This window comes from Bubalus kerabau, chromosome 19 (assembly GCF_029407905.1).
Source record: "Bubalus kerabau isolate K-KA32 ecotype Philippines breed swamp buffalo chromosome 19, PCC_UOA_SB_1v2, whole genome shotgun sequence".
Taxonomy (NCBI): Eukaryota; Metazoa; Chordata; class Mammalia; order Artiodactyla; family Bovidae; genus Bubalus; species Bubalus kerabau.
Genome location: NC_073642.1, coordinates 30,320,689 through 30,337,357, shown reverse-complemented (window position 1 = coordinate 30,337,357; position 16,669 = coordinate 30,320,689). Strand labels below are relative to the sequence as shown.

Below are 16,669 nucleotides of genomic sequence, written 5' to 3'. Positions count from 1 at the left end.
ATGTATACACATATATATAATATATACGCATATACCATATTGAATGGTATGTCTCCCTCCTCGCCACTTGTCTCAGAGTTATTTTTACTTGCAAGACTTCCATCCCCTTACCTAAATTGTAAGAACTGCCCTAGAAGTGTCAGCTACCTAACATCACTACGCGGCCCCATGGCACTGTCTGCTCCATCAGCCCTGCAGGAAGAGGCACCAGCTCAAGGTGGGGCCTGCTGAGCTGAGTCCTCCAGCCACGAGCCAAGTGTGAATGCCAAGTCCCGCTTCTGACTGTCTGCCCGTACACAAGCACCTTGTTATGCTTTCTGTCATTGCCTTCCTTACTGTCTGTTTTGGTTTCTCTACTTTTTTTTCTATGCAATGTTATCATGTGCTCTTTTCCTCAGTAAAGAATCTGCCTACAATGCAGGAGACTGGGATTCGATTCCTGGGTCGAGAAGATCCCCTGGAGCAGGGAATGGCAGCCCACTCCAGTATTCTTGCCTGGAGAATTCCATGGACAGAGGAGTCTGACGGGCTACAGTCCACAGGGTTGCCGAGTTGGGCACAGCTCTTTAGTGTTAGTGTGAGCTACTAATACTAACAGTGGTGTTCAAGGAGACATTCTCTTCGAGCTCCTAGTGGTTGCTTTTAGGTTGATGGAAGTCTCCTGCAGGTTCTTGCTGAAGGTCTCCATGCTGTCCCACCCAGGGAACTCCTGTGGCGCTCAGTCCACCTGCCTTTCCAAGACTCTCTCCATATGACACCTCTCAGGACACGCATATGCACTGCTCCCCTCGCTGTGCCCCTCTCCTGCTTCACTCTGAGGTTAGATTGCCTCAGGCCTGGGATGTTTCCTTGTCTCTCTCTGCATCTGTCCCAGTGACCTGCTTCCTTCTATGCTCGAAGTTCCATTTCCCACCCGCTTCTCCAGCTGAGATCTCTCTCTCTTCTGAGGTTCAGACTTACGTAGTTGACTAGAGAGCTCAGCTTGGATGGCCCACAGGGAACCCAAACCTAACAGGTTCCTAATGCACTCAGGATCCCCACTGCTCTCCTGGCCCTCACTGCTTGTGCCATTCCTCTTGTTCGCCTTTTCTTAACTTGTCACAACCAAATCATCCACAAATCCTGTAAATTCTATGTCTACCTATCACTTGTTCATGTCTCTCTGATTCCCCATCACTCACCAATAACGCTTTTTCTGAATAGTTATAAAAGCCTTCCAAGTGATCTCATTCACTTTCCAAAACATTCTCTACTCAGAGGGTGGACTGGGCTCTTGTAATTGCAAGACAAATTATGTCACTTCCTTGCTTAAAGAAGCATAGGCTTTATTTGTTGACATCAGGAGTGCAGAATGTTACATCACAGAATGCAGGGCAATTGTGAATTTATATCAAAATGATACAATGCTTAACTTAGCTTTTGATTCAGCAGTACCTTCTGGGAATTTGTCTCCTGAGTGGGTTTTTACATATGGGCATACATACATACATAATAAATACAAGCTTATCCTCAGCTACATTGAAACAGCAAAGTGTGGCAAACCACTCAAAAGCCCACCAGGAGGAAACTGGATACATAAGCTGTGGTCTATCACCACAACAGAATTCCTTGAAGCAGCAAAAGAAAAAAAGATTGAGGAAGGTCCCATATGCTGCTATAAAAATATCTCCAGAAAATCCTGTTGCATGAAAAAAGCAAGTTAAAAATAATATTTTATAGTATGTCATCTTTTATATAAGAAAGAAGGAGAAAGAAGAATTTATGTTTGCTTGAGGTTGAAGTTGGTGGGGTAGACCAGACAGGGGTAGAAGTGAGACACTTCATTGTGTTAAGTATTAAAGTGTTTTGATTTTTGAACTTTCTTGAATATATTACTGACACATACACATACACACAACACTCACTTCCTGCAGTAACTCTCCTGCCATCCAGTGGAGACCTATACCCCCTAGCACGGGCACCATCAAATTTCCCCCTCTTCTTCCACTCTGCTATGGGATGGGCTTCCCCTGTACTAACTGCTCAGTTCTCCACTGACCTCAGTTCTCTTCAAAATTCAGGGCCTGCCTGAAAGACACATTAGCCTTTTTGTGCATCTGGGTTTTCTCAGATTTCAGGGTGCTGTGTACATGCCACCCTTTCAGAAAGGACCTTGCTGACCAAGCACACAGACACACAGGAGTGTGTCTCGTAGCATTCTCTGCTCTTAAAGCCCTGAGTGCTACACAGTTTGCAGTTTCCTACTTTGCTGTTAGTTGTTTATCTCCTCTGTTTATCAGTTAGTCCAAGAAAGAAGATATCACTCCTTCTCATTCAAAATCCCAGGCCCTCAATATATTTCTTGAAGAAATGAAAGGACATGCTTATGCCTATATTTATCTGATCAGATTTTTCTAGCAAAATCATAAACAAAATTACTTTTATCCCTCATATTCAAGGAAGAATTTTGCTCCCTTGACATACTTTTAGTCCATCAACCCTGCTTTAAAGTTGCAAGACTGATTAATATTTAAATGTTAATACTTAATAACATTCAAATGTCAGTATTTAAATGTAAATTTAAAAAAATTTTTGAATTTTGCATGCAGCTTTGTTACCATATTTACAACATTTATTTATACCCAAATCCATATGTTCAAACTGTTTCAATGTTCAACTTCCACCTCTTCTATGAGATTTTAATTCTTTGTTTTCATGCTTTTTCTATTTTCGTGTTTCTCTCACTCTGCTGGAATAAACCTTCAAAGTTTTTTTTTAACCCCTCAGGAACTGTATGGAAGTAGTGGATTTTCTGAGACCTGGTAATGCTACTTTTCCTCATGACCCACAGATTGTCTAAATTTTATACTCTCTCTTCTCCATGTATTCCTCCCAAGGCTCATAGACACTCTAGAGCAACCCCAACATTGGCTGGCACAGAGTTTTTAGTTTCTTTCTTGTTAAAATTTAAAAAAATTGCTATGGTTTCTGGTTGTTCTTTGGGCATTAATATTATTTGACAAAAAGAAGACTATCATAAATGTGGATTAAAATCTTCGGCAATTGCAGCAACATGGATAGACCTAGAGATTATCATACTAAGTAAGGTAAGGCATAAAAAGAAATTCAAATGCCATATGATATCACTTGTATGTGGAATCTAAAAAAAATGATACAAATGAACTTATATACAAGACAGAAATAGACCCACAAACATAGAAAACAAATTTATGGTAACTAAAGGGGAAAAGGGTGGGGAGGGATAAATTAGGAGTTTGGGATGAATATAAACACACTGCTGCTGCTGGTGTTGCTGCTGCTAAGTCGCTTCAGTCGTGTCCAACTCTGTGCGACCCCATAGACGGCAGCCCACCAGGCTCCACCGTCCCTGGGATTCTCAAGGCAAGAACACTGGAGCGGGTTGCCATTTCCTTGTCCAATGCATGAAAGTGAAAAGTCAAAGTGAAGTTGCTCAGTCGTGTCCGACTCTTAGTGACCCCATGGACTGCAGCCTACCAGACTCCTCCGTCCACGGGATTTTCCAGGCAAGAGTACTGGAGTGGGGTGCCATTGCCTTCTCCGATATACACACTACTGTATATAAAATAGATAAGCAACAAGGACCTATTGTATAGCACAGGGAACTCTGTACTTTGTAACAAACTAAATGGGAAAAGAATTTGAAAAAGAATTAGATACATGTATATGTGTAACTGAATCACTTTGCCTGTACACTTGAAACTAACACAATATTGTAAATCAACTATACTCCAATATAAAAAAGATAGAATTAATATAAAATGAAACTAAACAAATCGTGGTTTTTTTGTTTATTTTTGTTTTGCTTAGGAAACATTTTTCTTCTATAATACCAATAATTATTATTTTAACCGGCATGGGAGGGAACAGATATTATTAAGTTTTAATTTTAAGCAGTTAATTTTTTTAACTTATTTTTATAGGGCTTCCTTGGTAGTTCAGCTGGTTAAGAATCTACCTATAATGCAGGAGACCCCGGTTCAATTCCTGGGTCGGGAAGATCCCCTGGAGAAGGGATAGGCTACCCACTCCAGTATTCTTGGGCTTCCCTGATGGCTCAGATGGTAAAGAATCTGCCTACAATGCAGGAGACCTGGGTTGGATCTCCAGGTTAGGAAGATCACCTGGAGGAGGGCGTGGCAACCCACTCCAGTATTCTTGCCTGGAGAACCCCTGTGGACAGAGGAGCCTGATGGGCTGCAGTCCATGGGGTCGCAAAGAATCAGACATGACTGAGTGACTAAGCATGCACGAATGAGTAAAGTATTAGCAGTTAAATTTTCCTATGTAAATTCATCCCAAGAGTCAATGCCATGCAAATAAGCTGCTTGCTTAAATATGAGGATGTGGCTGGTTCCATGCTTCCCAGGAATCAATTTCACTTTAATTTTTACATCACCCTTGTGAAGCCTGCAGTGTAGACACATAGCAGATCTAGTTGTCAAGCTGCTTGGACTATCTTGGAGTCAGGAGATCTCCAAATCTTATTTGTAAGACCCATTGCTCCCAGCTGATGCTGCAGAAGCAAGTAAAATCCTTCTAAAGTGAGCAATAAAAACAGTGCTGCTACATCACTTACAGCAAAAGAGAGGCAGAATGACTTCAAATTGACGGCATATTTTGAACCCTTTGGAAATCTGTGGTCACAGAACAACAAACCACCCCAAATCTAAGGAGGGTCAGTGCCTGCAAGGGAAGATGTGATGCAGGTATTCACTCCCCTGGGGTCTATTCAACTGGGCCCTGATAAGAAAACTTCAGCTAGTATCATTGACAAATTAGTTACCACCAAATGAGGGCAGGTGAGACAGTGTGGAATCCCTAAGAGGCCACAGAAATTGGGAGACCAGGGTCTGTCTGTGGGCTCTTTCTCTGTAAAGACTACCAGGCACTTAGAGAAAAGATCAGAAGAAGATCTGAAGTTCCTATTGTTATGCAGTGAGCCAGCCTCACATGGATGAGCAACCATGTGAGGGGGCAAGAAATTCCACCTGAATCCTCCTCCTCCATCAGCACCCTGGAAAAGATCCTTCATTTGTGGGCAGAAGGGCAACAAATGCTTCTTCTTCTAGAGCATTGGCAGGAAGGGAATAGGGAGTCAGGTGCCACTTAATTCAGGGGGTGAGTGTGGTGGTGCAAGAAAACCAGGAAAGCCACACATCTGAGACCCAGGGTCCCAGTGCAAGCCAATGACAGAGGCTTAATCAGAACAACAGAGACTTCAATTCCCTTTCCACTGCTATGATGACAATGTTTAAATGAGAAATGATAGCAAAACGCTCCAGGAAAATGTGTGTTAAGACACTTCGTGAGTCAAAGTTCAAAAGGAAGAGCTTAAACTCTGAATCAGACACTGTTCTGGAAAAAAAAGAAAAAATGATTTCCCTTATACAAAAGGAATCTTTACTGGAATTTGAAGCTTGGGTTTCACTGAGAGTAACCACAACAACCCCAAATCTTAAACCAAGCCAAATCTAGATTAACTCAAATCCCCACACAAAAGGTGTATCAAATATCAAATAAAAAAAAATTTACTTTTATCCAGGCATGAAAACAATTGAACATAAGATATTCATCTTTTGGTAGTTTTTTGAGGTAATGAAAAGGCAAGAAAATAATACTCAGAAGACATACAAAAATCATCAGAGCCTGATGAATATGGCACAGATGTTGAGACTATCTGAAAGGTAATTTAGTATAATTATGATTAATATATTTAAGGTGGACACTATACAAGATAAGATGAGTTATTTGAGCAGAAAGATTGAAGCTAAAAAAAAAGAATTAATGGAAATAGTAGAAAAAAAAATAGTAACAGGATAAAGAAAGCCTTTAATGAACCATCCATGCTAAGAATTAAAGAACTTGTAGATAGGTCAATAGAAATTTTCCAAACTGAAGGGAGAGAGTGAAAAAGTTGGGACAATCGAACTTTCTAAACTACATGCTATTGGAATCCCAGAAGAAGGGAGAGAAAATGGAGAAATAAAAAATATTTTAATTAATAGTAACCAAGAATTTTCCAAAATTAATTACAGACACCAAAACATAGATACAAGAAGCTCAGAGAACCTCAAGGATAAATATCAATGCACATACACACACAAACATGTCTCTGTTCATATTACACTAAAACTACTGAAAACAAAAGAAAAATAAATTATAGGTAGCTGCAGAAGAGAAACACCAAGTGTAAGTAACAAAGTAAAGAATTGGAACAGAGTGAAGAATAACAGTGGACTCATCAGCAACAAAGCAAGTTAGAAGGCTATAGAGTGACATCTTTAAAGAGCTGGGAAAAATACCATCAACCCAAAGTTCTATACAAAGTGAAAATACCTTTCAAAAATGAAGAAGAAATAAAGATATGCTCAAAGTAAAGCTGAGAGAATCTACTACCAACATATTCGCACTACAAGAGGAAAAAAGTGATCAAGCAAAAAAATATGACCACATATTTAAACATGGAATCTATGCAGAAATGAGGACTTCTGTAAATGGAATGATTGAAGGTAAATTAAAAATATGCATATTTTAAAATGTTTAATTGAATAAGAGATAAGTGCCTAAAGCAGGGTTGGGAAAGTTTTTTAAAGGGTCACACTTTTGATGGCTCGTGAGTTCTAGGGTGTGTGTTGAAATTGTATTTGACCCTTGAACAACAAAGGTTTAAAGTGTGAGCATCTCCTTATAAGCAGATTTTTAAAAAATAGTAATGCTAAAGTATTACATCACCCATATGTTGAATGTATGATTGAATCCGTGGATGCAGAGGAACTGCATATACAGAGGAAGGACTATAAATAGATGGATTTTCAACTGCATAGAGGGTCAGTGTCCCCGAGCCTCATGTTGTTCAAGGCTCAGCTAAACTTAGCTCTGCTGCTATACTACATCCATAAAAAATACATAAATGAGTGGGCATGGTTATGTTACAATACAATTTTACCCGCAATGAGATCCTTTAGCCTGTAGTGTGTCAGCCCCTGGTCTAAATTAAAGAATAACAATGCAGAATGCATTTATAGCATATGCAAAAGTAAAAAGTAAGACAACAATGAATCATATGAAGAAATTGGTACTGCTGTAAGGTTCTTAAATTCTTTGTGGAGCAATATAATATTACTTTAAGGTAGACTGATTAACTAAAAAATAAAGCCTAAGGCAATGTTAAGATTTTAAAGAGGTGTAAATAATAAATTAATAGAGAAGGTAAATTGAAATCTCATAATGCTCTGAATTAACAAGGCAGAAGATAGAAAAAGAGGAAAAGAAAAACAAAGAACAGATGGATCAAGTAGAAAATAGCAAACAAGATAGATTATAATCCTCAAACACAAAGAATGATACTAAATGTGAAAAGTCTGAAACCACTAATTAAAATATAGAGATTGTCAGAATAGATATAAAATAAAGACCTAAGTATATGCTGTTTTCTAGAAGTGTACCTCAAAAATAGCTACATAGATAGACAAAAACTAAAAGAATGGAGAAAGATATACAAGTAGTACTGCCTAGAGAAAACACTAAATCAATGAAAGCCAGAGTAGTTATATTAATTTCAAGAAAATCAGATTTCATAAAATGAATGATGATCAGTAATATGAAACCCAAATCAGTTCAGTTCAGTTCAGTCGCTCAGTCGTTTCCGACTCTTTGAGACCCCATGGACTGCAGCACGCCAGGCCTCCCAGTCCATCACCAACTCCCGTAGTTCTATACAACCCAAATAGTTCTAAGCTTAATTTAAAAATCAAATTCATAGTTTAAAATCTTCCCAAAGAGAAACACTAGGCCCGGATGATTTCTCTGGGATGAATTCTACCAAATATTTAAAGAAAAATTGATATGAGTTGTATAGAATTTCTCAAGAATTAAACTATTATTAATTACTTCCAAACACTTAATGATGCCAGCATTATCCTAATAACAAAACCAGACAAAGACATTACAAGAAAAAAGTACTGTTGATCAATATCCCTAATGAACATAGATGTGAAATCTTCAAGAAAATGCTAGCAAATAAAGACTAGCAATATATAAAAATAATACCTCACAGCCAAGTGGATTTTATCCCAATATGCAAGATCATCACCATTTAAAAAAATCTATCAAAATGTTTCACTTTATTAACAGACTAAATAAGAACAGTATTTGATCTTCTCAATAGATATAGTAACAGCATTTGACAAATTAAACATCTGTAATACTGTCTGACTCCATTTACAGTGTTTGATATTTATTCTTTTCGACTCCATCGTTTCCCCTTTTCCTTCTGATTCACATCTTCGAACGCTGATAAAAAAGCCTGTGTGTTCCTCCCATTGGTGTCAGTGAAAAGTCCAAACAATGCAAGCACTGGCCAGTTAAGTGTGAATTCCCACCATAGCCCCATGCCCTAAGCACAATAGAAATCCCAAGCCACTTAAGGACTTGCTTGGGAGCCTGCTCTGCTCTACCCAGAAAGCCTTCATCATGCAATTAATAAATTTTTATTATTCTTTTGATATATGTCTGGCATCATCTGAACCAAATTTTGGTTGGGATCTATCTCCTTTCTATAGTGTATCCACAATGACATCCATTCATAATAAAAACTCTCAGCTAACTAAGAATAAAAAGGATACTTCTTTAACCAGATAAAAATCACGATCGACAAACAAAGAATAAACAAACAACAACAACAAAACAGCGAGCATCATATTTAAAAGTGAAAGAAAAAAAATGTCCTTTCCCTTAGACTGGGTACAATGCTTGGATGACCTCTTTCACTGTTCCTAGTCAACATGAATGGAGAAGGAAATGGCAACCCACTCTAGTATTTTGGCCTGGAGAATCTCATGGACAGAGGAGCCTGGTGGGCTGCAGTTCATGGGGTCACAAAGAATCGGACATCACTGAGCACACATAGTCAAGGTGAAAAGTTTTACCAAATGTGATAAAACAACAAAAAGGGATAAGGATGGAGGAGAGGAATAAAACTAGTCCTTTTCATAGGGATATATGCATAGAAAAATCCCAAAGAATCAAGAAAAATCACCTAAAACTAATAAATGAGCTTCCCAAGTTCACAGTACAAAAAGTCAACCTTAAAAAGTCAGTTGTGTTTCTATATAAAAGCAATGAACGATTGAAATTTGAAATTTAAAAATCAGTACCATGTACAATAACACCAATAATAGAATATTTTAATATGAATCTAACAAAATATGTGCAAGATCTGCAATTTGAAAACTACAAAATGTTGATGAAAGCAATCAATGAAAACCTAAACAAAGGGAAAGACATACCATGTTCATGGGATGGGAAACATAATATTGTTTAAGATATCAATTTTCCAAATTTGAACCATATATTCAGTGAAATTACAAACAAAAATTGAAGTAAGTTTTTGGGAAGGATATTAACAAGCTTATTCTAAAGTTTATACAAAAAGCAAAGAAACTAGTTAATTCAATTTGGGGCTGGGAGAACATAGACTACTCATACTACTATATTTCAAGGATTACTATAAAATTACAATATTCAGAATAGTGGATATTGGTAAAAGGATGGACATATAGATAAATAAATAGGATAAAGATATGAGATATAGTAGACAAAAATATCAGAAATAAAGGCAGACAAATACAGTCACCTGATTCTTAAAAATATAAAGGGCAATTCAATGTAGAAAAGATAGACATCTTACACATGGGTTTTATAAAAATTTTATGTCCATGTGCAAAAAAGATATATCTTCACCCACATCTTTCTATTAAATAAAGCTGTTCAGATAGTGAAAATAAAAGCACAGAGTAGGAGAAAAATATTCACTAATCACATCTCTGACAACAGACTTGCATTCAGAATAGAAAGAACTCTCAAAACCCAACAATAAGAAAACAAACAACTTAATGTTAGTTGACAAAAGTTCTGAAGAGATTTTTCGCTAAAGAAGATGTGAGGGTGGCAAGTAAACATATAAACAGATGTGATGTTTACTATCTTTATCCACTAGTGAAATTGAAATTACAACCAACCCTCCCTATCTGAGAATTCAAGAAGATGGAAAATACAGCAGATGGAAAATACTTTGCAATCTGTGGTTGGTTGAATCTGCCCATGCATAATCAAGCACCAACTGTAAGGGATTTGAGCACGCAGGGATGGTGGTATCTTTGGAGGTCCTGGAACCAAACCCCTGTGGATACCGAGGGATGACTATAAAATCACACACACAAAAAGATGGCTATACTTTGTGCTGACAAGGATGGAGAGCAACTGAAACTCATACACATTGTGGGTGAAAATGCAAAAATGATACAGCCACTTTGGGGAAAATGTGACAGGTTTATTAAATTATTTTTATTGAAATTTTCATTGAGATAAACATAGATTCACATGCAGTAGTAATAAATAATAAAGAGATATCCCTCATATGTTTGCAGGAGTTTCCAACATGGTAACATTTTGCAAAACTATAGTATAGTATCACAACTAGGATATTCACCTTCATACAAACCACTGACATTATTTAGATTTCCCATCTTACTTATTCTCATTTGTATGAGTGTGTGTTAAGACTTCAGGGGAATTTTATCACCCCTATATGTTCTTTATCCACTGCCTTCATCAACACACTAAGAAATTACAACACAACAAAGATGCCTTCTGTTGATCTTTTAAAACCCACTTATTTCCTCACACCCTGCTTTCATCTCTAAATTCTGGCAACAACTAACATGTCCTTTATTTCTAAAATGTATCATATTTTAAAAGTTATATAAATGTAACCATATAGTACATAACCTCTGGGGATTTTTTATATTCAGCATAATTTCCTAGAGTTTCTAAATTGTTACATGTGCTAATAGTTCCTCTTTATTAGCAAGTAGTATTCCATGGTATACTTATATCAACCACAGTTTATTAACCTGATGAAGGGCATCTGAGCAGATTCTAGTTTTTAGCTGCTGTAAATAAAACTGCTCTTATTATTAAAGGACAGATTTTTGTGTGGACACTAATTTCCATTTCTCTGAGATAAAAGCTCAATTTCTGGGTCATATGGAAATTGCATGTCTAGTATTCTGAGAAACTGTCAAATGGTGTTTCAGAGTGGCTGTACCATTTATATTCCCACCAGCAAAGTATGAGTGAAGCAGTTTCTCTGCATTCTCAATGGTATTTTGTGGTATCACATTTTTAAATTTTAGACATTCTTATAGTGATATTTCATTGTGGTTTTAATTGGCATTTCTCTGATGGCTGGTGAGGCTGAGCATCTTTTCATGTGCTTCATTGCCATGTCTGTTCGTATAGTCTGCCAATTCTCTAATTGGATTTTCTTTTGACTGCTGAGCTTATATCTTCTAGCTACTAATCTGTTGATAGACATGTGATTTGGAAATGTTTTATCAGTCAGTTGCTTGTATATGCATTCTCTTCACAGGCGTATTTATCCTGCCCCCCCTTTTTTTTTGGCTTAGGACGAGATAGAAACCTTTATTTAAAAACATTCTATTCCTTTAAAAATATATACAGAGTAAAGGCTTTGGATAAGATATGATAAAATCACAGGAAGCAAAGCCAAATTCTGATACAATAAAGGAGAAATTGGTGACACTCAGAAAATCAAAACCAGTAATAGCAGTTACAAGAGGGTCAAAGCAAATAGATATCGGGACAACAAACCACATCAAATTTCCCTCAAGCCCTCCACCTGGTGTTTTTGTTCCATAAGTTAATAGACAGCTCATAAATTTCAAGTTATGCAGAGTCTTATTTCTACCCACCTCACATAATGGTGAAGTCATTTATTTAATATCAGAGAAAGGGATTGTCTCCACTCAGAGAATACAGTAGGAGAGCCACTTGCTCAAAGTGACTGAAAATTCTTTGAGGAATAAAATCATCTAACCTAGGAAGCATTGTTGATATCCAGGCACGTGAAAGTCAGATATTACCTCAACTCAAACAAAACTGAATTCCTTTCTGTTTGCCAGGAGTGTCCCTGGGATCCTTGGTAGGTAGGTAAACAGCCTTGTAATCCTACACGGGGGTTTCTTTCAATCCAGAAACCCATGCTTTCTTGTTGTGCATCAACAAATCTGAGGAGTGAACCGTTGACAGGTGGTATTAGGAATGTAGCAGGAGAGAAGAGAAATGGCTGCCAGTGATAATTCCTGTGACCAGTGCTGCTAGGAAGCGCTGATCTTGGCTGAAAATGCTAAATTAGGAGTGGCTTTTGAAATCTCCAGCACTCAAGACCATTGGTTTCTCCCTTTACAAGAGAAAGGTTGACACAGTCAGTATCTATTTGGGAGGAGGGGGGAGGGGAAGGAGAGTTGGTGTGAAAGGAGTTCTTATGAGGAAGCCTGCCCCAGTGAAACTTGATTTGGCACTCTTTCCTCCCAGCAGGCATATGGTGCTTCTTGATCCTGTGGGGGTCCCAGTGACCCCTGGGACTCTGTGGCATTTCTTGAGGGACCAGGCCAGCTGGGCTTCTTTCAGTCCCCTTTCCAGTGTGACTCTCTTGAACCTTTCTAAGCTCAACTGCTGCTGAAGCTCTTCTGTTTTCCCCCAGAGAGAGACAGAGAACTTGACCTTTGCTGCAGAAGTTCTCTCTGATGGATCGGAGTGGATCACGTTCTTAAGTAGTCTGTGAAGTTCTTTGCAGAGCGCCTGAGAAATGTCCAGAAGATTCCCTCATGGATGTGATGCCTCATGGTGCCATTGGTGGGTAATGACTCTGCTTCTGCGGCCGCGACAATGGTCAATCCCAAGACAAAAATTTCTGCTTTAGGAAGGTGCTGATAATTCTTTTGCAAAATCTCAATATCCAGGAAGTGATTGTGTCCCTCTTCCACTTGGATTTACTTATTGATGTCACATGACCCAAGTCACCAATTCTATCCATCACATTGGCAGAGAGAAACCAATCAGCTTCATTTTCAACCTTTTTATGGGACTATGAGAAAGTCACTTTGCATCTTATGACAAAGGAAGTTGTTACTAGGTTTGATGTCCAGGTGCACCATGCCAGAGTTGTGGATGTACTGAAGCCCAAGGGAAATCTATAGAAGGATATCCTGGAGTTTGGGCTCTTGGAAATGATTGCCAGACTGCGTTTTCAGATATAGTAGCCTGCAAGCTCCCACCATTGCAGTATTTATTCTGAATGATCACGTGGTCATCTTGTGCCCATGCAGAGTAGTAAGGTACCATACGGGAGTGATGCCCCAGCACCACATGGGCATGAACTTCATGCATAGCCAAATTCTCATCTGATAATCCTCCCAAAGTTTTCATGGAGCATTTTGTTGCATAAACACATCCATCCAGCCTTTTAATGCACTTGTAGACTGTTCCAAATTCCCCAATCCCATTTTTTTCTACCTCCAAGAAATCTTTTTCATAGCGGGTAGCCATGTTGGTTTCTCATACAACATGTCTCTTGGCAGGGAACACTTGTTCTACCTTGTCTTCTCTTCTCTGGACCAGCTTCCTTTAGATCACCTTGGGTTTTCCTCTTGCCGTTGGATTTAAGGAATTGTTTTCTAGACTCCAGGGTGAAGGGATTAATGTTTACCAGAGCCAGTGAGGTCATCTTACCAATGAAGGGGCCAGGTGTGAGCTTCAGATGCTTAGAGCTTCAGGAGGGGAGCTTCCCTGTTGAAGAAAGCATAGGCTGGCTCACCCGGCTTTTAGGAGTGAAGAGGTTCTCACAGAGTGGTGGCTTGCCCTTGTCTGGTGGGGCTTGTGCTTCAGGACGTGTGAGAGAGTGTGGCACTGGAGTCGTCAGACCCTGATCTGGACTCACGTGGTCTTTTCCCTGAAATATATTGAAGTCACATGCATTACTAAGGGGGAGTTCTAGAGGTATAAGCTTTGCCTCTGAATTCTAAACTCCAGATTCCCCTGGGGTTTGACTTGGCGCCTCCTTTCTCTATTGTGTCTCCTTCTGCCCTTTGTTCTCATGCATCTCTTCACAATAGAAGTTTAATCTCTGCTTCAGTTCTTTGTTCTCCCGGTTGTCACTCATCTCAGCCAAAGAGCTTCACAACCTAGGCAAGAAGACCTGTCAAAAGGAAACACTGCAGAACTGCAGAAACGAGAAGAAAAGGATGTAAGCTTCAAGTTCCCAGTGCTAGCCTGGCTTTCCTTCTTCCAACTAACAGCTACATCAAATGTATTTAATTTCGACTAGCTCTGAATTATCAATGTTTTGGTGTCAAGTCAAAGAAAACTTTGCCTGGCCCTAGATTCAGAAGTTTTTCTCCTATATGATTCCAAAACCTTTATAGTTAACATTTTATATTTAAGGCTATGAAGAATTTTGAGTTAATTTTGGTATAAGGTGTAAGGTCTGAGTTTAGGTAAGGGTCCATTTCTCCCCCCATGGGTTTCTCGTTGCTCCAGCACCATTTGTTGAAGAGGCGATCCGTCCCCCATTGAGCTGCTTTTGCACCGTTGCCACAGTCGGTTAAGCATGTTTTTGAAGGTCTGTTTCTGGATTCTCTATTCTGTTCTATTGATCTGTGTTCATCCCTCCCCAATAACAAACGTCTTGATTACTGTATAGTGAACCTTAATATCAAGTACAATGTTTCCTTTCATTTTATTCCTCTTTTCAAGGTTGTTTCAGCTATTCTAAAGCCTATGCCTATTTACATCAATTTTAAAATAAGTTGTTTATATCTACACAAATTCTTGCTAGGGTTTTTATAGGAATTGGATTAAACATATAGATCAATTTTGGGAAAATTGACATTTTTACTATGTTCAGTTTTTCAACACATAAACGTGATACATGTCTCCATTAACGTAGGTCTTCTCTATATCTTTCAGCAGTGTTTTGTCATTTTAGGCACATAGATAGGACACAGGTTTTGTTACGTGCATGCCTAACATTTCATTTTATTTGGAGTGATTGTCAGTGTTATTGTGGTTTCTACAATTGTTAGTATATAAAAATCTGATTGATATCTGTGTGTTGACCTTGTAAACTGGGACCTTGTTGAACTAATTCATTCTAGGAGTTTTTTTAAGAGAATCCTTGGGATTTTTACATAGATAATCAGATCATTTACAAATAGAAATAGTTTTATAGCTTCCTTTTTCTGATTAGTGTGCTTTTTTTTTTGCCTTTTTAACAAAATTAATTTGACTCATTGGAAAAGACTCTGATGCTGGGAGGGATTGGGGGCAGGAGGAGAAGGGGACGACAGAGGATGAGATGGCTGGATGGCATCACTGACTTGATGGACGTGAGTCTCAGTGAACTCCGGGAGTTGGTGATGGACAGGGAGGCCTGGCGTGCTGCGATTCATGGGGTCGCAAAGAGTCGGACACGACTGAGCGACTGATCTGATCTGAATTTTTATTTTATATTGGAGTATAGTTGATTAAAAATGCTGTGTTCAGTTCAGTTCAGTCACTCAGTTGTGTCCAACTGTTTGCAACCCCATGGACTGCAGCACACCAGGCTTCCCTGTCCATCACCAACTCCTGGAGCTTACTCAAACTCATGTCTATCGAGCTGGTGATGCCATCCAACCATCTCATCATCTGTCATCCCCTTCTCCTCATGCCTTCAGTCTTTCCCAGCATCAGGGTCTTTTCCAATGAGTCAGTTCTTTGCATCAGGTGGCCAAAGTATTGGAGTTTCAGCTTCAGCATCAGTCCTTCCAATGAATATTCAGGACTGATTTCCTTTAGGATGGACTGGTTGGAATGTTGTGTTAGTTTCAGGTATACAATCAAATGACTCAGTTATACATATACATATATCCATTCTTTTCCCAGGTATATTATTATAGAATATTGAGTAGAGCTCTCTGTGCTATACAGTAGGTCCTTGTTGATTTATTAAATGGCTAGAACTTTCAGTACTGTGTTAATAAGAGTGGTGAGAGTTGGTATTTTTGTCCTGTTCCTAATCCTAGGGGAGTAAAGAAGCATTAAGTATAATATTAGCTATAGTTGTGTTTTTTTTTTTCCTGTAAATGCTTTTTATCAAATTCAGACAATTCCTCCCAGTTCTCAATTGCTAAAAAAAAATTCTTAAATCATAAATGAGAGATAGACTTTGTAAAATGTATTTCCTGTGTATCAATTGATAAAATCATATGACTTTCCCCCCTTAACTTGTTGACATGATGGATTGCATCAGTTGATTTCAAATGTTGTACTAAGATTGCATCCTGGAATAAATCTCACTTGGTCATGAGTTTTACACTTCGATAGATCCAGTTGCTAATTTTTTTTTGAGGATTTTTGCAGCTAAATTCATGGGAGATATTGGTCTGTAATTGTCTTTTCTCTTATACTATTTTTGCCTAGCTTCAGAATCAGGGTAATACTGGCCTCAAAAAAAATGAGTTGGGAAGCCCTTCCTCTGCTTTTTTCTGAAATGGATTGCATAATATTGATTTATTTCTTTTAATGCTTTTTTATAACTCTTCAGTGAAATCATATGAACATGGAGATTTCTTTTTCCAGAGATTCTAAATTGCAGACTCAATCCCTTTAATGATTGTAGATATATTCAAATGACCTATTTCATCTTGCATGAGTTTTTGTAGTTTGGGAATTTTATTTTGGAATTGGTCTACTTCTTCTATGTTGTCAAATTTATGAGTAATTGCACAAACCATCCCACTGTTAT

At 38.3% G+C, this 16,669-nt stretch overlaps 1 pseudogene; it reads right to left on the bottom strand.

Annotated features, from left to right (window-relative positions):
- Positions 1-12,315: 12,315 nt before the first annotated feature.
- On the bottom strand, positions 12,316-14,044 carry LOC129633906 (wee1-like protein kinase 2; annotated as a pseudogene).
- Between the last annotated feature and the right edge of the window lie 2,625 nt (positions 14,045-16,669).